The sequence below is a fragment of the Miniopterus natalensis genome, chromosome 12, assembly GCF_054644295.1.
Source record: "Miniopterus natalensis isolate mMinNat1 chromosome 12, mMinNat1.hap1, whole genome shotgun sequence".
Taxonomy (NCBI): Eukaryota; Metazoa; Chordata; class Mammalia; order Chiroptera; family Miniopteridae; genus Miniopterus; species Miniopterus natalensis.
In genome coordinates, this window is record NC_142092.1 from 52,965,347 (window position 1) to 52,989,800 (window position 24,454).

Below are 24,454 nucleotides of genomic sequence, written 5' to 3' on the forward strand. Positions count from 1 at the left end.
TGGTTTTTAGAGTCTCTTTTAGTGAAAAAATAATATCTTTTAAACATTCTGTAAGATAATCACTTAGATTTCCCTTAGCTATCAAAGCTTATTTACGAATGATTATGAAATCTAAGAAATTCAGTCAAGGAAGCTCATTGGATAAAAGTTTTCTATTTGTTTTCATAATTGCAACTTACACTCCTGAGGATGTGAACCTCCAGCTGTCACATGCATGTGATTAATTGGGTCCCTTCCCAGCTATTAAGGAAGCCCCACTATGTTTCTATGTTTTCTGGCACAAATAGAACTTAGCTTAACACAACATCTTGGCAAACACTTGCTGGCATAGAAAGGCAAAACACATGCAAATTGGCAAGGAAAAGACCTTGTGTATGTAACCATTTCCAAAAACAGCAGGTGCAAATCCAAATTCACCTTACTCAGTCCTGCAATAAGCACAAACTTATGTAAAAAAATGTAAATACTTGTCTAAGTTAATACTATTCTCGATATAGGTTTAGATTCTCGTTTTCATTTCCTGGAGGAGGAAAATCTTGTTTAGAATGCGGAATGGAAAAATCTTTCTGTCACCAACTAAGAAGAATGATGGGTCTGTACTCTGTTGAATGGAATATTATTTGCTAGGTCGTTTTCTGGTGTTACATGAATAATTTTTTATGAGTTATAAGGCTCCCGTCCCATTTCAATGAGGGAGTGGCTTTTGACAAGTAATTTCCTATTCTGTGTCCTCTGACTCCTATGCTGTCCTTTAAATTTTTCCAGCAAAAAATTAGTGTTTGCTTCATATACATAATACTGTAGTTGCATATACGGGAGCTGCTCTCGGTTTTGTGTGTCTGTGTGTATTATTTTACAAATAAATTATGCTAATTTTATAGTTCATCAGTATTTCCTTTAAACAGAGTTTTTGGTTTTTTATGTTTATTTTCTTTGTTTACTTCCTTTCCAGAACATGTTAAGGCATGAAGGGTAATGCTGCAGCTACTTTCTCCCGTGTAGTCTGATCTCAGTGAACTTGCCCTTCATCTAGACAGCAACCTCAAATCGGGCAGGTTACGTTTCTTCTCACTAACCCTCATTCAAATGTTAAATAGATGTCATTGATTCTCTCTTTAACACTGTTCATATCTTTTTCATAACTGTGCCCCCAATTGAGACCCTAATAATCTCATGTCGATAACTGCATTTATCTCTTAAGTATTTTTTGTCTCTATTTGCACGTCTTACTTCCAATTGATTTACCACAGATGCCAGAATATCTTTTCTAAAGATAAAGAATGTCCCTACCTTACATAAAACAGCTCTTCATTGTCCACAGAATTAAATTCAACTTACTTACTATGGCACGAAAATCTCTATAATGTCACTACTGCCTTCTGTTGAAAACTTACTTGATAAATAAGTTTGTGCTTTCATCCGACTCTTTTGTCTATCAAAAAACAAAACAAAAAAACTTTTAGATGCAAGAATATGCCAAAGTAGGATTTCCTTGCTTAGAAAATTAAACATCTTGAAAGGTGTTTGCTCACCATTAATTTCCAGTGCACATCTGGAATCTTGAGTCTTCTAGAGAGAAACCTCTATGGCCCTGCTATACCTTTGTGCACATATAATTTTCATGGAATGTATACACTCTGAGTGCTTTTAGATATTATTATTACATGTAACTCCCAAATTTTAGGCTGTACATTTCTTGATATAATTTTATTTTTTAATCCCCAAAGAATATTTATTCATGGAATGAATCCTATCCTTTAATTAAGTTTACCAGGCCTTTTGAATTCTGAGAGTAAACCCATCTTTTCTGACCACAGCTGATCAACTCCTGCCTAAAAGAAAAAGAAAAAGTCTCTAACCCCCAAATTATTGCCAAACGCAGTACACATTCTCTCACAAGCATCGCCCTCAAATAGTTGAATTCATGACCCGAAAATTCATGAGGCATAATAAAATAGTTATTGTGTTAGGGCACTGAGATTTCAGTAGTGTGTTCTGTAGTATTAGGTAACCAATATTCCTACTAGTCGTGTAAACTTTCGTAGCTGTGTTGGAAAATCATTGAGAACCATCTACTAAAATTGAACTTGTGTGGGCCCTATTATCATTTCCACTCCTAGGTGTATACCTCAGAGAAATGTTTGCATGTTTATAACAGCATTAGTTGAAATAACCAAGAAATGAAGACATTTCAAGTGTCTAAAAACAGAAGAGTGGATAAGCAAAATGTATTTTATTCATAAAATATAATATCATGCAAAAATAGCACTGGACAAACTGCAAGCACACACTTCAAAGTGGATGAATCTTGCAAGAGGAAAAGAAGCCAGACACACCATAATACATATCATATGATTCAATTTTTAAAAACACAGGCAAAACTAATCTCAAATAGGATTCAGGAGAGCGACCGGCGGTGGAGGAGGCAGAGCGCGGTGCCTGAGCGTGGACGGAACAATCGGCTCGTAAGGTCCTGTTCTTTGCCTGGGTGGCGGCTACGCAAGTGCGCGTTGTGTCCTAATACCCTGTGCGCTCTACGTATCTGTCAGACTCCCAAAAAGCTTAACAGGAGAATGTTCCCGATTTTATTTCACGGGAGATTCAAGTGGGTATTGCATCCGAGTTTCCAGAATTCAATGATCATTTTGAAGAAATAATTTGAGGTGAAGGAAGCTGAAAAACATGGAAACATGATGCCCAAAAGAAACAAATAAAAAAGAAAGTGAGAAGCAAGTAGGGTATTACAAAGTGTGCAATTGGTAAAGTAGAAGGAAGACAAAAAATTTACCGAGAACGAACATGATAAGCCCAAGGGTAAAGGAGTAAAAGGAGAGGCATGGGGGTGAGGCACTAACTCCATTAGCCCCTTATCTAACAGGACCCTAGGAAAATGGTCCCATCAGATAGAACAGCGCTATGGGGAGGGGACGGAAGGGGGGGGAGGGGGGGGAGAGAAGGAGAGATGAGAGGGCAGGGAGCTGGGGGCCTGACGGAGGAAGGGGAAGGGGTCAGCCACAGCCACACGTGCACAACCCAGAGACGCAGGCAACAGTGAGGCGCTGGCGGGGAGCAGGGCCAAGCAGGCGCGGGGCCTGGGGACAACCGCGACAGGGTCAACAAGAAAAACATCAAGTTAAAAAGTGAAAAGAAGTTACTGACCACGGCAAAATTCAATAAAAAGAACATAGCCATTGAAAATATTTTATGAAAATAAAATCTCATGAATCAAAGAACTTATATGCGTGTCTGCGTAACCGATGGACACCGAGGATAGCGGGGTGAAGGCCTTGGGGTGGATGCGAGGCGGAGGGGATCAATGAGCAATGGGGAGAAAAACGAAAAAATGTACAGGAGTTCTGAGAGGTCCAAAAAGTAACTATAAATAAATAAATAAATAAATAAAATCCCAGAGGAATTAATGCTGGTTCCTTCTAAAGGCTTTTGCTTTGTACTCCAAATATGAAAAGAAAATGGGACCTGAGGGAAACAGAATGAACTCCAAGAATTTTATGCCCAATTTGCCACTCCTATGCAAAGTAATCGGAAGATGTTCTCATACACTGAGGGTCAGAAAGTTTACACTCACAACAGTCTTACTGGAAAAACAATATACCCTTAAACATATTTGACCAACCAAAATATAAGTCATTTTGAAGAAGAAGTGATTGGAAAAAGAGTAAAATGGATAGATAATAAACAATTAAATGACTTAAATTACAATTGCCTAAGTAATAGTAATTAATATACTTAAGAAATTATGCAGGTAAAAATTATCACTGAAAGATAATAATAATTGAACAAATAGTTTTACAAAATTAATCAGTTAGGAAAATAGGACAAATAATAATAGAAACTGAGAGTAAGAGGTAAGAAAAATGATACTAAATGTATCATATTAATATATGTGGCCAGGGTCTATATATATCACTATCCCTTCCTTTAATAATTAAAGAAAAGTGAGTTCAAATGTATTTTATAAAAAGTATATGACTATTCACTAGTAGAAAAAATAATGTATATAACTTTAAAATCAATGTGCAAAAAATTCAAATGAGCAATATAGATATTGTGCATATTAAAAAACAGAATTAAATAAATAATATAGTAAATGTAAAAAAATTAAAATCCAGAAATATACTAGAAGACCAAGAGTTTCAGGGACAAAAAAATTGAAAGAGCTATTTATTGAGCACACAGTATATGCTCATAACATATCTCTTTTTCTATAACCCTTCATACAACTCAGTTATGTAGGTGAAATTATACCCATTTTGTAAGTAAGGAAATTTAGGTCCCCAAAAATTCAATATATAAAACCACTGAATAAAAGTACTAAAACCATGAATGAACAAGGTCTAAATAGTCCCAAATTCTGCACTCCTGTCCACTGTACTTGGGTTCACAATGCTTGCCTTACATTTGCAATCCATTTCTCAATTTACAATTAGCTTTTACTTGCTTTGGTCCTCACGGCAAATTGGTAAAATCAGGGAAGCTGCTATAATTTTGACCTTTAAGACTTCAGCAAAATCACAGAAAAATGATGAGGCTAATAATTATGAGCAAAATCTTCTTATAAACAAATTCCATTTTCCCGATATCATCCAAATTATAAGCAAGGTGCTCAATCTCACTTTTTCTTCACTTGCTACCTTTCCTTTCTTTATTCTTCTATCATTCTTTCTCTCCCAATCATCTCACCTCTTCTTACCTATTGTTAAGAGGTTCAGAGCGTCTAATATACCATATTTTGCTTTTCTCTCCTATGGGAAAGAAAATGGACTTTAGATTGAAAAAGACAGAACAACCAACATTAAGTGAAAGCAGAAGTTCAAGATGTGACAGAAGGCCCCAGCCGGGTGGCTCAGTTGGCTGGAGCATCGTCCGTACACCGAAGGGTTGCGGGTTCAATTCAGGTCAGGGCACATGCCCAGGTTGCAGATTCGATTCCCAGTCGGGGTGCGTATAGGAGGCAGCCGATTAATGTTTCACTCTCACATCAATGCTTCTCTCTCCCAAATTAATTTTTTAAAAAAGTCAAAGCCCTTGAAATGGGCCAATCTAAAAAAAAAAAAAAATTGTCGAGATGTGACAGAAAATAGTAAGAGCTAAACTTGCCCTTCCAAGAAGCCCAATAGGGATTTCCAGTGGAATTAAACAGTAGACTTCTGAAAGTTGTAGCTACATGTGCAAATGATTAAACACAGGTGCTGAACCTAACTCGAAATATTAAATAGAATACTTCCCCCAGTCTAGAAAAAATGTAGAGCATTCTGGTCATCAATCTTTCTCTGATTTGAATACAATTTTAAAATGCTTGCCAAATACATGCTTGCATTCCCTAAAGCTGAAATGGATATTTACCTACAGATTATAGTAATACATTTACTACTGAAAAATAAAACAAATCACAGAAAAATAGAAAGTTTTAAACAAAGATGCTATATGAGTGCAGAATAGGGAAGGATATAGTAATATATTTTATTATTTTATATTAAAAATAGCCAGAGTTCCCACTGATATGAGAAATCAAATAATTCATTCATTCATCAAATACTTGTTTGTGCATTTCAGATGCCACTCTCCCCAGCACTGGGGATATCAATTAATATAGAGAAAATGATATTTGCCTAATAAAACAACATTAGAATGTCAGAATACTTTTCAATTCCAGAAACCTCTTTTTCAGAAAAATTTCAGCTAAGAGGTTATTTTTTGTTTTTTGTTTTTTTTTTTAAAGAAGAGGTACATTTTTAAAAATTAACAAAATAGTTAGGTAGTATAAAGAGTGTATTTCTCAATGAATATAAACGCCTAGGTGAAATTAAGTACTAGTAGTTTCAATATGCATAGAATTTTCAACAAAGGCTGTTTTGAACTAATAGGTTGGGGGGTTGTTTTTTAACCTCATTCTTTTTTGTCAGTGCAGCACTTCGTAAAATTTAAAAAAGTGTTAGAGCCTGGTAAAGAAATCAAGCTCTGGGGCCTGGTTCAAATTCCAGCTCAGTCACATAGCTTTACAAGTAACCTTGGTCTGATTAGTTAAGCTCTTTAAATCTTAGGGATTTTTTATTTATAAAAATGACCTAATTATAGAACATATTTCATTATGTTCTTTTGTGAGAATTAAATGAAACACTGTATTTAAAATCCAGGACCATATTTTAAAATACCACTTTAAAAGGATCACTCTCACGTTGATCCTGCTCAGACTGATGAAGGGTGGTGAAAGGCATATTTTCTTTTTTTTTTTTTTAAATGTATCTTTATTGATTTCAGATAGAGGAAAGGAGAGGGAGAGAGAGAGATAGAAACAGCAATGATGAGAGAGTCATTGATCGAGCCTGCAACCTGGGCATGTGCCCTGACCGGGAATCGAACCCTGATCGCCTGGATCCTAGGTCGACGCTTAACCTCTGAGCCACGCCTGGTCGGGCGAGGCATATTTTCACTAGATCGTGTGAATACTCTGCCTCGAGAGTTTTGCTCTTCACAAGACAGCCTATCAGTGCAGTGAATTAGTCTAGTCAATGACACAGTTCTGAAAGTTGATGGAGTGAAACATGCAATAACTACGTTGTCTTTCTAGACATCACAAGATACTAGCACTCTGTAAGAGAGACACTCATTAATCACATAGACTTCTTTGATACTGTTTTGAAAGTTTTACATTTCTAATCTCAAGTGTGCTATCCCAAATGTTCAGAATAATGTTGAGAATTTAAATGATAGAGGACCATGGTCAAGTGCATCCTACCTGGGCTAAAGCATATTCCTGGCAGTGGATGAGCACATGCGGATTGGGAATGGGTACTGGATGGAGATAGTTCCTGAGAAGTGTAGAGAGACCAGTAGAATATAGAGATTCATAAAGCACAATGAGCAATTTCTTGATGTATAGAAATGTACGGAAATTATTATTAATTTTTTAATTGTCCAGCAGAAATGGAAAAAAACAACTAAAAGGTAAAAAGACAACCAGCCATTTGTATAAAGAAATATGTATTAGAGAATACAGTTTAAATTCAGGAATTCTTTTGGTTAAATGACTCTTTATAACAAAATATTCATAACCCAAATCATCTTGTAATAACTTTGTTTCTATTGACAAAAGAGCTTCCAAGCTCACAGATGCTTAAAAATGAAATTGTGATACACAGTACATTTGCAAGTTGGAACTGTCTACATAATGCCTGTGATTTTACAACAGAAATGAGTCCAGCTTACTCACACAGGAAAAAGCTGTCTTTTCTGTTCTTTTAATTAGAGTAGACATTTCTCCCTTGATACTTAAAATTAAAGATTATACTTGTACTTGTAAAGACGTAATGAATTTCTGATGATGGTAAAGAGTATGGGATCTTGGGAATAGTTGCCCTCAGCAAGAAAGCCAAAATTGTGTTAGTAAATAGATTAACATACTTTTATGTGTTCTTGGTATTATTACTAACTGATAATAAAACCTCATTAGCGATTCACAGTGTATGAAAATTTTAAAAGATGCTATGATTCTATGTGACACAGGCACAGTTACTGTTTGTTTAGCTTTGTACAAGTCTTTGCCAAGTGCTGTTCACTTATTCTAAGTATGGGTCAAATACTATTTTTCCCTCAAATAAATGACTAAGAGGCACTGCTGTGGAAAAGATGTTTAATCTTTATTCTTCCTCAGAAGAATAGATTCTCTTCATTATTTGATATTCTCTAAAATTAGATACAAGGCCATAAGTGTATGGAATTACTTTACACTGGGGACAGCAGTCAACAAGCAAGTCACAGTATAGACAAAACCTCGTGTTCTCAAGGAAGATAACCTCCAGACCTACTCAGAGATGCTATTTATCTCAAAGTTCAGCATCTCTAGGCAATGAGAGTGAAGTGTGACTTGTCTGTCTCCTTTAATACTTTATTTTAGAGATCTATGTTTATACTTTTATTTATTTTATTTAATTTTTTAAAATTGTATCTCCTGTGGGTGTATGAAATTAGACGACTTTCTTATACCATATACAAGAATAAACTCAAAGTGGATTAAACATTTAAATGTAAGACTTTCAACCATAAAAATCCTAGAAGAAAAAAATAGGCAGTAAAATCTCTGACATTTCTTTTGGTACTTTTTTAAAATATATATCTCCTCGGGCAAGGGAAACAAAAGAAAAAGTGAACAAATGGGACTACATCAAACTAAACAGTTTTTCCACAGCAAAAAAAGCCATCAACAAAATGAAAAGACAACCTACTGAATGGAAGAAGATTTTGCTGGTGATACATCCATTAAGGGGTTAATATCCATAATTTCTAAGGAACTCATACCACCAAACACCAAGAAAACAAACAATCCAATTAAAAAATGGGCAGATGACCTGAACAGACACTTCTCCAAAGAGGACATACAGATGGTCAATAGACATATTTTTTACATTTTTATTGGCAGTTTACTTTTATTCTTGTGGGAAAAGCACACTTGTAATATTAATGAAGTTATTGCATTTTGTCATTTTCTGGTTGAATGACAAGTGTATGAATTGAACACCTCTCTTTCCTGTATATAGCTGGTTTTTAACTTCATTTATACCACCCTGTGTTCTTATGCCTTTGTCCTTCTATATTAATAGTGAGATTCAGTTTGTCTTATTATAGACAGAATTGTACCTACAGGAATACAACAGAGAAAAATGCAAAGTGATCACTTATGTTCCCATAAATCATAAAGATGACTTGGTGCTCTTCATATTGAAGATTACATGACTAAGGTGTGACAAAATTAAATGAAAGAGCCCAGATCATCAATATTTTAGGCTTTACAGCTCTGTTGCTGGTCAGTTAAGGTGTCCCCCCCCCCCCCAAAAAAAGCAAGGTAGCTTCATACATGTTAACTACATAAAAATGCCTTTTTTCAAAAATTTTACTTATGATGCTGTGGAAAATGCTCTGAATAGGCAGCTAAATAAATGAAATTGCAGTTGAAATGCTTTTTAGTTATAGATAAACACGTTTTCTGGAGACATTATTTTTTGAACTACCAATTTAACAATGAACAATCAGTTATTCGGAAATTACAGGAAAGTTTGAAGTTCCAAAGTTCACTAACCAAGAAACATTTCTAAACAAATATTTGTAAAATGGGTCCAGCTTCTTTCTAACTTGTATAGTCTGAGTACAACTTACTTTTCTAATCTAACAAATACAATTATCATAAGATGTATGTCACAGTGAAAACTGGAAGGCTAGAAAGGATGAAACCACAGTGAAATAGGTTTGTGGAAGAGAAGTTGGCTTGCGTCAGTCATGTGCAATTAAACCTGTCCTATAGCCAAACTACAATAAATTCCCAAGTCCAGCCCTGATTATCTGTGAGTTAGTGATGTGTGAGATGGAATATTCAAGGTGGTAACGTGAAGTATAACACTGATAAAAGCCAAGATCACTCACAGTGAGCCTCTAGTGGTTTCACGTACAGCAAAATCTTACTGTGGGATTCCAGTGCCATCAGTGAGGCACACTACATAGCGATTTATGATATATTGTCAATGATATTTATAGTGGAGTTATTTATTCATGAGTCAAATTCAAATATCATCCCCTGTGTATATAGTTTTAATCTTCAATTAAAGTAACACTTGGAGACACTATGTTGGAGATTATTTTGGTCAGAGACCTTGAGGATTGTCATACAGATGCTGCTCAAAGCTGAAGATGAGTGTGAGTGGTGAAATTTAGCCTCTTTGTCAGTGTACCCTGACAAAAGACTGCACCCACTAAAATAAAAGGTCTTTTTATAATCCTCACAAAAATGCCATAGAGTTAAGACTAGTCTGACTCTGTTTTGCCCATCCTCAATTTGATATTAAAGTCTCCTTATAATTCTAATCAAGTATTGGATGTCAATGGTTTCGAGAAAAACACCTGTGATAAGGTTAGGGTATCAAACTGTGTCATCAAGAGTGAATTAGCATCCTAAGGAACAGTTTTCTCAGCTGAAAAATGCCAGTTCTCCCAATCTTCCAGGCCACATTTCTAAATAATTGCTTTATAGGTTCCACCACCAATACTCCAATTTGGTATAATAAAAGCCAAATTTTGGCCTACCCACTCCAAGCTGCTGCTTCTCTTATCCTTCTATTTAAATAATCACATTTTATATCAACTAGTTTAAGACTCCATCAGCAATGCTTATTATTTTCTCTCATGCCCACCCGACCCTTCACCAAACACAGCCTTGACTCTGTGTCTCTGTGCCCTTGATCATCAAGTACCTTATTGGCACTTACATATTTCAGAGATACAGCTCTGGTTTTGTAATTTTCCAGGTCTAACGTCTTCAAAGGCTCTTCATTCTCTGCACAATTATTTTTAAATTACTTGCCCTCATATTCAGCCATCCATAAACTGCCCCAAACTGCCATTTTCAATTGTATTTTCCAGGACTTAGCCCAGACAAGCTGTTTTCACATAGATCAGTCTCGTAAAAATGCCTTGCTCAAAATGTTGACTACCAATGCATTTTTCAGAAATCCTAGTATCTTTCATGCACTTATTTTTAAATAAGAGCTTACTGAGATAAAATTTACATATAATTCACCCATTTAAAGTGCCCCAATTCATTGTTTTTACTATATTCACAGAGTTGTGCAACCATCACCACTATCAATTTTCATAATATCAAAAATTACTTCTATACACATTAGAAGTCATTTCTCATTTTTTCCCAATTCCCAGTCCCAGTTTTTTTTTTTGTTTGTTTGTTTGTTTTTTACTACAATTTTCATCACATCCTAGCCAGAGGGGCCGGGGAGGCAAGGGAAAGCACACACATTTCTTTAGGAGTCACAATTGATAAGTAATAATTATTTTTTTTTTACTCATTTATTATGGTTCTGCAAGGATTGTACAGGTATTAAAAGGGTCCTGGGAAATGTAATCTCTAGCTGGAAAGTTATGTACTCAGGTAAAACTTGAGATTATGTTATTACAAAGAAGAATATATCAGTGGGTAATACTAGGTAAGATCAAGAAAATATTAGAAATGATCAGAATCCTTTCAGCAAATGAAAATTTGGGAAGAACTTTTTTTCTGATATGAAAGGAAAAAAGTATTAAAATATATTGCATAGGAGGAAATATAACCAGGTAACAAAATGTCATGAGATGAGGGAAAATACTAATTTTGTTTGGAGTGATCATATTATGTACATAGTAAGAGGAAATATTTAAGAAATACAGTACATTGGACTTGTGACTGGTACTGTAATTTACCAATTAGATAAATTATATAAACTAGAGTGAGCAGATCTTTCATAGCTAGGCAACTCAGTAAGGGTAATGCACATGGTTAAAACAACCATTATATGCCTAACATTGTTTGAAATATTGATTAAAGTATTAAGTAGCATTGATTCAACCCTAATAACAATTTGTTGTTCTAAGTGTGTTTTTGTGAAATAAAACTGCAGATACCCTGCAACTCTCATTAAAAGAAATGGTTAAGGAGTTCATCTTATTTTAAACTGGAAATCATATCAGTAGAAAGGATTGTATCATTTCTGTATAAAAAAGAAGCAATTCTTTTATTTTTGTTCCTAGATGAATTCTTAATACTGTATTTTATGGCATAGCTCTCTTTCAAAGAGCTTATGAGTAAAAAATTAATAATATTGTACAATTTCTTCTATTTACATTTATCATTTTCTCTCACTTTTAAGTTACTCTTCTTGGTCATTTGTAGCTCATCCTTTGTGATATATCTTTAAAGTCCTTCCTTTTCACATGTTTTTCCATTGCCATTTAATTGATTTTAAGTTTTTTATGTTAAATACCATATATATGAATTCCCTCCTCACTGGCCGTCTTAGAATAATAAAATAATAGGCTAAGGTGAATTATTTACAACATATTTAAAAATCAAAAAGTCTAGTTTAAAAATGTATGAAGGACTTTTACTCATTTTGAGAATGATGAAACATACAATGAACAAAGGCTATGACCAACAATTCATAAACGAGAATTTTTAAATCACCAATAAAAATATGTAAAAATGTCCACATCACCAGGAAACAGAAAATTGCATATTTAAACAACTAAATATATTTTACAACTCCGAATAGATGCAAAGAAACAAAAATCTTACTTCAGTGAAGAGAAAATGTAACTCTTACCATGATGGTAGACTCTTTAATCCTGACGGTCATGAGAAGAGCAATATGACAGCATCTAGTAAAATTGATAATGCAAATGAGCCTTCATCTCCACTTCAAGGTACAGGCAATTAAACATTAAAAAAATTTTTTTCAAAAGGAGTTATATAAAAGAATGTTCATTGCAATATTATTTTAATGATGAAAATTTGAAGCAAACTAAATGAATATCATTACAGGAATTAATGTTATGTAACAATTAAAATGAATGAATTATACTTCCTTGTATATATCAACCATGGATATATAGGAAGAAATAATTTTAAGAGGAAAATGCAAGCTTTATCGATGGCATATAGTTTCAATTCCAACATAAACAAGGACCAACTTTATGTTTTAAGCATCCATATATATATACATATATATGTGTGTACATATATATATATATAATAACATTGACTGTGAAGATGCCGTACACATAAAACTCATCACAATGTGAATTATGTGACTTGTTCAGGAATAGAAGTGGTGGGAAAAAGTGCTAGGATGTGGTGAGCCTCTTTAAGAAAAGACAATAGCTGCCACACCTGACATGAGCAATGTGTTAATTGAATACAAAATATTATCATGTAAATTTATGCATGATATTATCTACATAATTATTTTACAATGTAAAATAGCAGATACAATATAGCATACAATACATGGGGATTAGGATAATAAATGCTGTATATCTACATTAGCAAATAATGTACAGCCATGAAAATTATACTACACATTTAGTGTTTTAGAAATTGCTCACAGTATTGTGCTACATTAAAGAGTGTGTGTTATAAATTTCAAGGTCATGATCCTAAATATGAAAAAATTGGTATCAAAATATAAACAAATATATTTACAGACAAACACCACGTATATAATCCTACGTAGAAATCCATCACATAATGTTGGAAAGGACAGGAGATGATCTTGAGATCTTTTTCAAACAAGAATTATTCCTCAAAGCCTACAGGCACAAATTTCTGGGCCTTATCTCGATTGTGGTCTTAGTGAAACATTAAAAGCTCATATTATAGGATGTATTATTGATGGGGCCTGGCATCAGAAGGATACTTTTGGACTCCACTCCAGTATTATTGTTGTATTTTTAACTTTTTATTTTGAGGTAATTTCAGCTATGTTGAAAGAGAACTTTTTTTTTTTTTGCCAAGAACTGAAATTTAGGACTGCTTACAGCTGAGCAAGTATGTATTCTGCTCAACTACATTAGCCATACTCTGCCTCAGCTAAACTTAGTGCACTGAATAGAAATGCCGATGGAATATAAAAGGTTTCCTACTGCAGTTTCAGACACTCACTGCTATGCCATCCAAGCCTGACAAAGGTAATAATCCTTTACATTTTGAAGTACAATTAACTGAGGAGAAGCCAGAGGTCTGGGAAATATAGCATATTAGTAAAGATTTAAAATATTCAGTCAATATGTGAATGAATCAATCTATTGACTAATAGATCAATAAATATTAGAACAGGATGAAGTAAAATTATCTGTACAACTTTGGAACTAAATTTTCATATCCTTTAACTACAAACTTAATATAAAATATACTGTAAATTACTAAATAATGCAATCCATTAAAAACTTAATACATTGTTCTAAAAGACATTAAATATAAGTAGGGCTGTAGATAAATATAGTACGAAAACTTTGAACAAGGGGATTGAACCAGGTCCTCCTGCATAAGCTTCGCATGAGAGAGGAAAAGGGGTTTTAGCCTAAATGGCTTTAAATATCTTATAATCTCAATATCTTTTGGGTGCCAGCTCTTCCTTTCAAAGAATACCCAGTAAAATGGGGAAAGACTTGACATAAATATTCAAGATTCTAAAAGTTCTATAGCAGAAATACTTAGGTATTTTCTCAGGCCTTGAAACATCATCTTTATTTTTATTTTATTTGATTTAAATTGATATTGATTGATTTGTTTGTTTATTGAAAGAACATCTCCCTATCCAATCCAAGACACTGGATCTGCACCGAGCCAATATTGTGCACATGCCCAGCTCCCTGTGACTAAGTAAACTAGTGATAAACACCTATGCAAGCTATAGGTTCTTTCCCATAGGATGCTGGAATTGGTCACAGGACATAGTCAGGCCCTGCTGGTAGTCAAATTTGTATCCTATAAATTCAAGGTCCTCAGTGAAAAGTGTTCTGCCATGACGGCAAGGAAGAGAGGAAGCTTGGCTCTGATGTGGAAGAATGCAGTACAGAAAGTAAGAGAAAGGCAAGACTTAGTCGGTGATGAAGTTCTGCTCATTTCTTGTCCCTGTCCATTTCTGAGGGAACCGTCATATTTCAGCTAAAAGGTTTCATGAAACAACCATGTGCCCTTGTCCCAAATTCAGCATTTGAATGTAGGGCACCTCACGTTAGTTTTTGTTAGTTGCAACTGCAGTCTAATGGAGCCAAGTTCTCTATATGAGCTATTGTCAAATCAATAATTTGAAGGGAACTGGTGCCTAAATGCTTCTAAAATGCCATACCCAGAAGACACAGACAAGATAACAAGCATGCAGTGTTCCCTACAAGTGAATCAAAGAAAACACCATCGGTTAGGATTCCAACTCAAGCTTGTTAAAGCACAGCATATTCCATTTTCTTTACTGCATTCCTGGATCTTCAGTTTTTAATAGGGCTATTATAATTAGGCTAAGATAAGAATGTTTCCTTTCAGGGACGTACTCTGTTTTCTTTCTCGCTTTCTTTACACCCTTCTTTGATCCTCAGTGATTAATAGCAGTGTCACTAAGTCCTGTAGAGGTAGACTGGCAACATTAACCAGAGGATTCCTGTGAAAAGGTCTGAACCAGCACTCGCAATAAATCATGCCTATTGCTTAGGCCAGAGTAAAATCCTCTGCTCACACCAGAGGAGCTCTTCTGCACAGAGAAGGCAAAACGCTGGCCCTTGATTTACTAGAATGAAAGCTTTCAGCATCTTCTGGATTATCTGGGTAGAACACTAACAGAGCATAAAAACAGCTGTTACGAGATAAAAACAGGTTTTAATTCATTTAGGAAGGAGAAACTAGGTGCATATTTATTTACTGGCTTAACTAACTATTGATGTGCATCCCCTTAATTAAGGAAATACTTGTAGTTCAGTGTAGGTACAAACACAGGACAAGACAAAGATGACAGCATTAGTAGTTTGTTTTTATAGATTATACTATCTTTGAAGTAATATGCTATTATTCACTTTATGAATAAGAAAGTATATTAGATTATCTTAAAGGGCATCTTAATTCCCATAGTACACAATTTATTTTTGTTTTCTTGGGGACATGATGTGCCCCATTAACACTAGTTAATTCCCTTTAAATTGAAGCAAAAGGCTGTATGATTTGCTAGATTATTTTTTGTCTTCTTTTCCCTGCAAAAAGGCATTTCTGGGATTAGGACAGACATCCTTTTATTATACTTTAATCTTCTTTGTATCTTTAATTTCGATAAATAGGATTTCCTACATCTATTTTCATTATACCAATACAAACCTTATATTTTTTAATAATTTTATTTTAATATAATTTATCTTTGTGAATGAATAACAAATCACTTTTTTTTTGCACTAAAATCACTTTCCAACCTATAATACATCATTTAAATTCCAAGTATCCAAGGTGAACTTTTCCCTAGGATTCAGATTCAGTTAATTTTAATTAATTTTTATTTAACGTATTTGTTGTAAGGATTAAAGAAATAAAAAGAAATTCAAAAATGCATTGATAGTTATTAAATGGCATAAACACTCATATATTGTAACAGCGAATATTTGCACTAAACTCATAAAATAAAAGGTATTATCCTCATTTAAAAGTAAAAATAATAGATTCATTTATATCGTGCTGTACTAACAAAAAAAATCATTCCTGATATATTTTTATTGTACTGGGGATTTGAATTCTACTGGGTTAAATAAAACATAAATACACATTTATTTTCATTCAACTTCCTAACATTTCCTGCCGATCGTTCCCCTCCCTTTTCCTATCATTCTGTATATACACTTAAATCCATTACAGCAAGAAACTGTCTACTTGATTGAAACGGATGGGAGACCGTACTATCAAGCTATATTGCCTTGCACTCAAAAAATATGTATCGCTCCTGTGCTCTGCAGGGCAAGCCTTGTCATTTTGTCATTGTTTTCCCTTTGATGACTGTCTGCCTTTCATATTACTGGTTTCTTATATCTGCTGACAAAAAGACAAAAATTTTTATGAGTCAGCCAGAGTCATACAAAAATGAAATGCCTCATTCTTGGTTCTGTCCCGTGTATTTAAAAGGGTCCCTTGATGATAGACATTTAGACTATTTAGATCTTATCATTATTACAAATAATAGTGCAATATTCACCACTGCAAATCCAGTAAGCGCTAGCACAGGTGAAGGGTAAATTCTAAAATTAGAATTATTGTGACTAAAGGTATAGTCTTTATAATAACTATAAAGACCTATTCTTTATATGAACATATTTACTATAGAGATATGCTCTTTATATTAACCCCTTCTGCACTAACAAGTGCTTTGATTTACACCCCCAATGGGCCATGCTCTGCTCTGTCTTGCTCTGTGTGACACCCCAGGCTCACCCCCTTCTGTGGACACCTGTTACCCCCGCCCTTTCCCGCGGAAGGTGCTGTTTCTGCATCTCGCAGTGCCTCCAGCTGCAACGGGAGGGCCCTGCTCTGCTCTGTCCTGCTCTGTGCGACACGCGGGCTCACCCCCTCTGCGCTGCTGGAGGCGGTTCACGGGCTGGAAGCTCTGCGGAGGGAAGCGCGCATTTCTCCCCCGCTGGGCGAGGGCGCCAGGCCCCGGGAAGCCGCCGCCGCGCTGGCTGCCCGCCTCCAACCAACCCCCGCTGCACGGTTCACTGCGCGGAACGAAGGCTGGGTCTCAGTTCCTCATCAATCAATCAATCAATCAATCAAAATGAATCCAGGTGCCTGCTCTGCTTTAAACTGGCGAGCACCTTTCACCTGGCACTCCTTAGTCACCCTTTCCCTTAAAGCTCCACGTTTAAAGTTTAATCTTGCTTATTTTGTCCAGCATAAGTTTTTCTAATAGACGTAACAGTTATTTCCCCTTTTTTATTAATTTTAACACAAAGTGACATTTTTATTATTTTAGCATGGATATATTATTTGACTAAAGCTCTAACTTAAACCTACAGCTTTTCCTCTGAAATATGTACAGTGCCACATTAATGCTTATGTATTAATTTCTTAGCAATATTAACAATCGCTTTATTATTATAGTGGTAACTCTTATGCTTATGTTCTGCAGAAGATTTTATGACACGGGTCAAAACTTAGTCTTTAACTTCAGTCTCTATAATTAGATCTATTCATATTGCAAACTCAAAAAATGAGAGTTCTAAAGCACAATTCATTTAACCCTGTAAGAAACAGTGATTCAGGAGACAAAACTGAAGGAAATCAAATAAGCTATTACCAAGGTATCGTTCATCACACTGTTGTCAGTTGTAATTTAAAGACATAATATGTGTTCCTTTTCTCTTCCTCTCCTTTCTCCCTTCTCTTTATTTTCTTTCTCTTCTTGAAAAATTTGGTCCAATAACTACTAAGCTAAGCTTGCCCGTGGGGGGAGCGAGATGCGGTGCGAACCTGATGCAGGGTGTCAGAACCTGACCCTGGAAAGAGGGCACCCATAAGGCAGTGCCCATGGAAGTGTCAGCTTGAGTGGTATGAGGGGTCTGAGCACGGGGACTGTCCGGCACAGTGTGTCCAAACCAAGTGTGTTGAGCAGCACGACTGACTGTGGGGTGTGTGGGGGGGTGATAGCAAAGAGAAATCAGTTTCACACTGTGATATTCTTGCAAAGAGACAAAACTTTGAATTCGATTCTAAGGAAACATCAGACAAACCCAAACTGAATGGCATCTTACAACCCATATTGCCCGTAATCCTCAAAAGAATCACAGTTGTGAAAGTCAAGTAAAGTTTGACAGATTTTTCCAGATCAAAGACTGAAGGGATCCTAAACTAAATGTAACATGAGATTCTGGACTGGATACAATATAGGGACAACTGGAGAAGACTGAACAGGATTTTATAAGTAGAGTAGTAACATATGGTTGTTTTTCCTGATTTGATGGTTATAATGTGACTTACATAGGAGAATGTCTTTGTAGGAGCTACAGACACAAATACTAGGGGTCATGGGTAATGATCTCAGCAACTCTGTACCAAATGGCTCATAAAAGTAAAAGGTTCTTCTATAGTACTTGGAACTCTTCTTTAAATTGAATCATTTCAAACATTAAAAAAAAGAGAAAAGAAAAAGAATACTGTTTCAAGATACCTGAACCCAGCTTCTCAAAAAAGTGTAGTAAAGTGGTAGAAAAGACAGTGGCAGAAATAAATGAAGGTAGTTATACTATGATAGATTTAACTTCAATATTTAATTAAAATACACATCATTCCTGCCTTCTCAAAAACTTAACAGAAAGAATAACATTATGAAAATCTAATATCTCGATACTTACTTTCAAACCACATAAACGTAGTTTTTTCCTCAATACCTTTACAGTGTTAGTCTCAAAGTTAATATAATAATGCTATCCTTGACTAAAACTGTTATGAGGCTAAGAAAACAAAAAATGTGTGAAAATAATTTCTAAAACACTCACGTAAATAACAGGCACTTTCAATAATCCACAGTGGGGGGAGAGTATATGAAAAGGGTTTTTCCTAGGAGACTGCATGTTCATACAAAGTTAGAAAGATAGTTGTACAGTCAGAGTTAGAGAGGAAGAAAATAATCTGCTCCAACAATGGATGCTGTCTACTCCCTATTCTAAGGAGGTGTCCCTTTTACATTTATGAACTAATGAAGAAAAACAAGAAATGCAGAAAACTGCACATAGAGAAGGGGAGAAGGAATTTGGCTAATATGCATGATTTTCAATCTAAGGTAAAGTATGCGAATAACTTACAGAATTTTACATTCTAATTAAGAAAATTAACCAAATTACAATATTGACAGACGGAGATAAAATATTTCCTACATGTGTAACAGAGTGGATTGCTCTCCATAATAAGACAACTAACTTCTAAAAAGTCAAGAAGAAATGCATAGAAATGGGTAGGCAACTGTCATAAAATGAGGAAACTATGCTCAGACTTACTACATTTATCTATAGGTTTTTTAGTTTAAAGCAACTGAAATGTGGTTATTTTAAACAAAAATAATAATTTATTAAAAAATACTTTTTAGCTCCTAGAAACTGTGGGTAGACCTAAGAATGAGGCACAGAGCTAAACAGCAACGAACAAAAACAAAAATGATGTCACGGAACTGCTCCCCTGGCGACAGCCCTGCTGCACCTGCTGAACATGAGCCCCATGTCTGCGACACTAACATCAGTGACACTTGACAGTGGAGATGCTGCTGCTGCATCAGAAATGATTTGGTGAAACTGCTGTTCCCTTGTGTCTCTAGTTCCTTACACAGCGTCTGAGTAGTGTGTACGTAAATGGTATTCATTCGCATGTTTCCTGAATTCAAGGGAAGCTGGGTCTAAGACAATAACCAATCCATACGACTGCACACAATGTGGAAGGTGGGGAGGGTTCCCAAAAGGAAATAGGGAGCTGTTTCAAGAATGCTCCACATCCAGAGAAAACAGGTGTCTACCAGAAGGAATTTCATTGTTTTTTTTATTCTTTAGTTCTTGAGGTTTACCTAAACACATGCACACATAAACACATGCACATATTGAGTTGCAAAATACGTTGTTTTTAATATTCATGTATATTAAAAGAACATTCATCACAGTGGTAATTAAAATAATACAAATAAAACAGCGTTAGACATAGGGTTCCTCTATCCCCATGCATTGCCTCTTGCCCTCCCAAAACACTTTTACACATATAGAATTTAAACAGTATATTTTTTTATGAAAATATAAATATACTCAAAATAGTCTTACAAATCTGAACATAAGATGCATTTATTTTCTCTATTTTATTAAACCAAAAACCTGAGAATCCCTCCCTTTACTCTTGGGAACAAGGCTCTGTAATAGCCACTCATCATTCTTTTTTCAAACATTTGTCAGTATTCACTTATCTGTATTTCTTTGTTCTCAGGTTCCAAACATAAGCTGATCACTGTTACTGCAAAATCAAACCTCTTTCAAACTCAAAGAAATGTCTCAATTAGACATTTAATAAAATTTAGTTGTTAGTAGAATTTACAAATGAACTTTTAACAAGCAAATCTCTCTGAATACGAGTTAGTTTTAAAGGAACTAACAGATGGAAATGTTTATTCACAGTTATTTTCATTTATACTTGCCTCATCTGATCTTTTCAGAGATTTATGATACAATTTGTCTCCTCTAGGAAATATTTCCTTTCATCATGAGGCTAAATATTTAGCTCTATTCAGCCTTCTACTGTATGTCTAATCAGATGTATATTTAGAGAAAAACAGGGAGTCCAAGTCCAGCTGGCTTGTTTTCAATTCCAGGGCAGTGGCCGTCTCTAAATTCCAACAAGGCTAGACTAACAGCTTCATTGGCTATTTTAGGTATTATTTAAATATTACGACCCAGGATACTTTTGTTCAGGGCCTAGTAAGGTATTAGTTAATATTACTACATGGATGGATGGATGGATGGATGGATGGATGGATGGATGGATGGATGGATGGATGGATGGATGGATGGATGGACGGACGGACAAGTGGCTAAATTAGAAGCAATGAAGGTAGAAGCTGTGTACTTGGATGCAGGAACATCTCCACAGAAACCACTGTGTAATTTTCTAAAATTCTAATCTCTGTATTAGTCTCTTACTCACCCCAATCTGATATTCTATCTTTCATTATATCACATTTTAGTTTGCCAATATTTTATTATTATTATACTTTCTAATTTTTTCTTGGGTTATATTATCTCAGTATACAGGGATAAAATAACAATTTTATTCATTTTTTATATGTGAGTGACTAGTAGAAAAAATTAAATTGCTGGTAATTAAATAGATAAAACAATGCCCTGGATACAGGAAAAGTATTGGCAAGTGATGTGCATATCCAGAGATAAATTTCTCCTGTAGATTTAGTCATAATAGACGAAAGGTGATTAAAGAAAGAAAAATGTCCTTAGAGATTATTTAACTCCCCTAATCTTTTTTAAAATTCTGATTTGATGACAGGTCAAAGAATTTAGTAAATTATATTCCTCATTTTATAGCACTTTTTTAAAATCATTACTTTAGCACAGGATATTTTATTTATTTATTTATTTATTTATTTATTTATTTACTTACTTACTTACTTAAAATATATATTGATTTCAGAGAGAGGAAGAGAAAGGGAGAGATAGAAACACCAATGATGAGAGAGTCGTCATTGATCGGCTGCCTCCTGCACACCCCACACTGGGGATGGAGCCCGCAACCTGGGCATGTGCCCTGACGTGGAATTGAACCTCGATCTCTGGGATAATAGGTCAATGCTCAACCGCTGAGCAACGCTGGCTGGGCTAGCACAGGACATTTTATATTTAAATATTCTCATCTTTCATCACCACTCCTATTCCCCACTGTTCCATAAGAACTATACTATGTGTTTCATACAGGCACTTTAATATGTGTAATCTTGTTAACTATATGGTGTATTTGTGGGATAAATTAAATTTATATAAGGAGTATCATATTGTAAATATCACTCCCTTCCTATTACTCAGAGTCGTGTGTGCATTCCTATAGGCCTTGGCAGACTTTCTCTGGGGTGTATGCCTGGGAGTGGAATTACTGAACCACAGAGCAAGCAAACATTTTACTGCATTAGAAAACAGAAGACTGCTTTCCAAGATGACTTAACTATTTACACTCCTGAGAGCCCTGTATGAGGTCACTCTTTCTCACACCCTTTTCAACACCTGCTATTACACTCTAATGTAGTCCTTTGTTATTCTATTATATAATATGCTATCCCTCCCTCTTGTGACATGCCTGAAAAGTAAATCTTTGTTATTTTAAGTCATTGAGAGTTTTGGGTGTTCATTACCAAAGCACAATCTGTTGTGATTGATTCAATGGTCATTCAGGTTTTCATTCTGCTGAATGTTTCCAGCCATGTCAGTTGGGTGTCCCCTAGGTTGGAAAGTTCAAGGTTTTATTTTGGCAATTTGGATACTAAAGGCACATTTGCTTGTCGCACCAAACCAACTACTTAAGCTGGAAAGTGAAAGGGTGCTGGAGTGCACCACCAGTCAACTGTGAGCATATAAAATGTCAATTATTCTACATAATCCATACAATTACTTATAACACATCATTATTTTGAAATTATTCAACTGTGGAGGCTCCTACTACATATGGCATGCCTCTAATTCTCTATTGAAGTGGCCATATAAAAACACAGTCACACTGTTTTGCAGAAAATAATTCAGTTCTTGAGTCTATAATGGCTGACTCAGGTAGATGGAAAGCTTGATTAAAGCAGTAATGATCAAAGTACTGGTCAAGAGTAAAATTAACCACTATCCTCAGATAGTTCCAAAAATAGTTGCAATTTAGTGTACTCTCCCATTTGGAATTAAATCAGGGCAGTGATAAGCTGCCACAATTTCAATTAAAATCATGACCTTTAGTTAAGCATAGTAATGGAAGAGCTACACTCAAAATAATCAGGGTTTATGCTAGTAAGTGGGTTAGAAACAGCAGGAAGTAAGCAATTTGCAGGCCAGAAACGAGACAGATCTAAAAATACCCTTTTCTGAACTTCTGTTTCTTTGCTTTATAGTTTATTCTTTACCACAAGCATTCACCTCAGAGTAAAGCTCCATAGAGTATTACTCTTAACTGACAGTGAGATGGTCATTGACATGTCTTCTTCCTCAGCTTTTCCACTTGGACAATGGGAACAATGAATGCCTGTGGTATATGTACTTGTAAAAGGATAAATTAATTGTGTAAGGATAAAGTCCAGGGCTCTCTTTTGATTGCAGGACACAGAAACCCAATTTGAATCAGTTTAGACAATACAAAGAAAAATACAGTTCCGAGGAGATAAATAAACTTCAATGATTGCTAATATCAGGGGAAAATGCAATAGCAACTCTATAAATTTGTTTCTCATTTGTGTCTATTTCTCTTAAAAACTTAGTTTCAATTCTAAAATTCCTTGAACAGGACCTTAAACAGCCTTGTATGAATTACATAATCATCCCTTATGGAAAAGTATTGGGCAGGATACTTGACTCACAACTTTAATTAAAGTACATCATTCTGGTTAAGAAAAAAGTTACCTGGAAATAAGTGTATATGTGAGTATGGGAGGCAGTGGGAGTAGATAACATAATACTTGTGATTTTTCTAAGTTTAAGAGTTGAATGTTGATAATTAAAACTCCCTTATAAGTAAGGCACAAGTCAACAATAATAGCAAACAAAAACAATGAATAATCATTGAGACCTTGATTTCCCACTAAGAGTAAAAGGAAACAACAACAAAAAGATTAACTACAAAATATTCATATAGATTACCCAGAGAAAGATCCCCAAGAGGTCTCTCAATTCCATAACTGTCATAGAGAATTTGGTGAAGGACACAGACAATACTACCTTATAGGAGGAGGAATATTTTTTACATTATAAAGAATAGAGAAAAACAGTATATATGAGTCCTATCCTTTTTACTGGTGGAGTTGCTTTTATAAAACAAACATACTTGCAAATAAAAATCATAAACATTGGATAAAATAAATATTTTTTAATATGTTCAAACATGTGAAGAGCAACCTGATATAGGAACAAGTAGATGGCTTCTGATACTTGAAATGAAAAAAAGCAAACTAGAAGAGTTCCACATTTTAATGAATTCCCCCCTAGGTGCATCTCCCAATTTATTGAGGCACAGGAGGAAATGAAGTTCAAGTTGAAAGCAACAGTATTACTGGGATGCAACAAAGTGATTGTACTCCGAGACTGTAAGAATGATCAGATGTTGAAGGTAACAACCCACAGTAGGGGAGCCCCAAATCTATATACAAAGACTCATTACATGCTTCATTGGCTCTTAAACTCATCATTTACAGGAATCCTGTGAAAAACAGTAAGTGGGACACTGAAAATCTGAGCTTCCACAGAAACAAGTAAGGTGGAAGTAATTGAACTGTTTTCCAAGACCAGAAAGAAAACAATGAGTAACTAGATGGAAAAGTTCAATAGAAAATAAAAACTCTATGAAAGAACTAAATGGAAGTTCACCTGTGATTCA

At 35.0% G+C, this 24,454-nt stretch overlaps 1 long non-coding RNA gene across 1 annotated transcript in view; it reads right to left on the minus strand.

Annotated features, from left to right (window-relative positions):
• Nucleotides 1-24,454, minus strand: part of LOC107546568 (uncharacterized) — a 453,940-nt gene that overhangs the window by 251,517 nt on the left and 177,969 nt on the right. The window contains exon 4 of the long non-coding RNA XR_015715445.1: nucleotides 12,159-12,213. This is a non-coding gene — a long non-coding RNA (uncharacterized LOC107546568). The remainder of the gene's footprint in view (nucleotides 1-12,158; nucleotides 12,214-24,454) is intronic.